We start from the raw sequence: 3,873 nt of genomic DNA, 5'->3' as shown, positions 1-3,873 counted from the left end.
TGCATTTGCATGAATGGAAAGAGGGGTGTGTGTGTGTGTGTGTGTGTGTGTGTGTGTGTGCGCGTGCGCATGTGTTTGTCATTTGGAAAATTTTCTCCAAGCAGGCTTTTTTTTGTAGTATGGCTGCACTTTGGTTCTCAAATATCTCAATCTCTGTGTTGTGGGTAAAACTGTAACTGTAGATTTTAGATACAAATGTGTTCCTTTGCTGCACCTTCAGCAAAGGAAATCTCAGATTATTTAAAAATAACGCTATTATATTGATTCCTGTATCATACTGAGCTGTGAACTCATTTTGACTTAATGATCTACTCGTATGCAGGAACATTTTAAGTTCTTTTACAGTACCATATGTTAAAATGCGATTCTGTACATTTCTGTCAAATCTACTAGAAATTATAATGCAAACCTGTGTAATTTTAATGTGGCTTTAACCCTTTATATTCAGAGATATGGGAGTTATTTGAAATGTAGGTCCCTTTCATAGATAACTCACTCTTGAAAATGCTCAGCTGAAATGTAAAATGGACATGAACACAAATACCACTTTTCACATTCCCACCTGACAGTCAGCTCTCATGCAGTATGTTTTTGTGTTTAACGGTTTGCTGGAATTTGAAGGATAAGTCTTTAAACAGTCCGATGTATGAACGCTGAAATAGCTTTTGCTTGCTGTAATCAGTCCTACTGTTCATACTGGCCATGAAAGGATCCCTTCCTCATGCACTTCCAGTGTAAGCAAGGGGGGATAAAGCTCTGGATCCCTTACAAAAAAATGATTCAGAAGGTTATCTGAAGTTAACACAAGTTGGTAAAATCAAGTGGATTTCTTCCAGAGTTTGTCTTTTTAGTGTTAAATTTCCATTTAGCATCTTCTTCCTTGTTGAGCTGCAGTGAAAATAACTAAAAAAGAAGAATCCTAGAATGATTACAGCAAGCAAAACCTGTTTCACTGTACATATGGGCGTCGTAACAGACTTAAAAAACATTATCTATCCTTAAGTTCAATACCCAGAAGTCCATATGTGCATTGAAGGTCACTGTTACGATTCATCCTGTCCATACTGGCAGTGAAGAGGTCCCTTTCTAATGATTTCAATGGAAGAGATGGAGAGAAAAATGCATTTTAAGTGTGTTCGGCTAATGTGAGGCTTCAGCAGTATGAATTAGTCACATCAAGTGGGTTGCTTTCAAGAATTTCCCCAGATAGTGTCTCCTTGCTGAGCAGCAGGGACAGAACTAACAAAAAGAGTAAATTCTGCACTAGACTCTCTGTAACTGTGGAAGTTATCCAAATGATTTGACCAATTCTGGCTGCTGAAGCCTCCTATTTTTCCCCCCATATCTTCCATTGAAATAGCATTACTAGGGGATCCCTTCATGTCCTGTATAGACAGAAGGAATGATTACAGCATCCAATAACTCTCTTAATGTACATCTGAGTATTGTTTTAACCCAGACTTGAACCCATCCTTTAACCTTGTCCATGTCAGTTGTAACACTAAAGCTACTTTCTTGAGACTGTACTCATTTTTTGTCAGTTATCATCTTCTGGAGGTCCAAAATAGTATTTTCAGAACAATCCAAAGACCTGAAGAGGGCAAAATCATCCAAATCTAAAACTACTGTGGTGCCACTTTGGTGTATTTGATGTGCAGATTTGACAGTCATGTCACTCACACAATGTGGTTACATACGTCTGGATATGGTTTATGCTGGATTTGAGTCATGGGAGTGTGAAGTGGAGATGTCTTGCTGTGTCCTACAATTTGCAGTGGCACGTCGTCCTTTTTGTTGAAACCAGAGTGTCCTCTAGTGGTGAGACTTGGCAGGCCAAGTTGATAGAAATTGTAATGATCAGTGTGGCCCAGGGGTAGGCAGTAGTTGTTTTTGGAGGCTGTAATATCTGCATGCTTGTATCCAACACCAGGAAAATTTATTATATATCTAACAGATAGCTGAGAGAGTATTAAATGTGAATGTAAAAGTAAATTGACTTTGCTTTATCTACTAATATTTGTTGCTTTGCATTGCTACAGTTAAACCAAACCACTTTTACTGATAGTAAATGTCCCAGCTGAATCTTGAATTAAAAAAAAAAAATAAGCTGATTCATGCAGCAGTGATCTTTGCAGTTCTCCTAGAACAAGGGTTGCGTACCCCTGAGCCAGCTCTTTGTGACTCTTGATGGTGTAGTGTACTGTAGTGGTGTTGTGATTGTTGAGCAAGTCTCTTATGCCTTTACACTGATATATTTTTCATAGCTTTGTACTACTTTAATAACTGTACTACAGTGTGACAATTCTGATATTCAGCAGGTCTGGAAGTAGAGCGGCACAAAACACGTTCAGGGTAACATTTACCATAGGATGCCATTTGATAAGAGTAGAACAGATTCCTTTATTTATGTGGATAGACAACCCCCCCTAACGATTAGTTATTCGAAGCACTCCTGTCTTTATCTTTTAGTTAACACACCTTACCAAGTTCTTGCTCTCCGTTTTTATATTGTGGCCAAAAAACTCTGTTTTAATGGTTTAGAAAACAATACCTCTTTGTTATGCACATGTTAGGGATTAACACTATTTTCTTTGAATATTTCTTTCTTCCCTCACTTTACCGTTAACATAGACTATAAATTCAATTCACTTAAATCTCTAAATAAATGTACTGTATTGCAATCTGTTTAAACTGGTTGTTTTCTTCAGCAATAATATTTGTGTTTGTGAATCAATAATACAAAATCAATAAAAGTGCCTAACATAGAAAACTACATCTTTGTTTGTTTGTATTTTCTCTTTACTAAGAACCTTCTGCAGTTTTTAGCCACACTAGCGGTGTGTGTGGTCCAGACTGAACAATTATTGGATGGTTTACCATTTAATGTTTTACAGACACGGTAAAACTTTATTTTCCACCAGTGAACGATTCCTACTGACGTTTCCTCAGCAGGTCAAAGTTCCAGTGCTGTAAAATATCTCGATACATACAATATTGGTAGGGACATTCATGGATCCACTGACTTCATTTAGTGCCACCATCTGGTCAAACTTTGTTCAATATTTTGATTCAATACCTGCAGAACTAATGATATTCCCATTAGCCCTCAGCTGTACTTTGTGTTTAGTGATAAGTGGGAGCTGGCGGAGTCCGGACAGTCAAGATAACGACAGCCAGAGCTGACCACACTGAGCGTCACAACGACTCTATTTTTAATTGTACAGTCTAGGGACAACACAAACTTCTGAGAACCAATCAGGTTTTAACAATATTTAAATTGGTCGAAGTCAGATAAATCTGATCAAGTGATCCCCGAACAATCGGTTAAAGCAGATTATAAGTATGTTTTCCTGAACTTTTATGTTGATTGTTGTTCATTTAGTCACAAATATTTAATGTTACATAGAAATACAAAGTTTTTAAGGGCTGTAAGTCGTAAAGTATACTGTATGTGTGCTTCTTTTTTTTTTAACTCCACACACTCTTACTTCCCTTGTGGGAACAGCTCAGTTCATGTGGTTTCACTTTAAGTACAATCAACCCAGGAATGAGAGCGAGTAGCTCTTTGGCACACAGCGCTCACTTTTATCTCTGAGCCTGTGCTTCTATTGATTTGTCTGTTGGTCTTTTTCTCTTCACAAGATTTATTTTTCATTAAAGCTCTTTTCAACGGGATGCTGAGAACAGAGGTCATGGCTATTTCAGTTATCTCATTTCAGATAAATTCATGCCATGCACAGTCACTGAGCACAGGGGAATTTTCCATTTAAAAAGTACAATGTGGTTAAATTGGCCTTTGCTTTTGAAAATAAGATTACTAATACTACAAAAAAATCATTAATACAAGCTTTGAGCCAACCTCGAAGTTTATGA

Source organism: Morone saxatilis, unplaced genomic scaffold (assembly GCF_004916995.1).
Source record: "Morone saxatilis isolate NCDOM2014 unplaced genomic scaffold, NCSU_SB_2.0 Contig11, whole genome shotgun sequence".
Taxonomy (NCBI): Eukaryota; Metazoa; Chordata; class Actinopteri; family Moronidae; genus Morone; species Morone saxatilis.
This window is presented reverse-complemented; position numbering follows the sequence as displayed.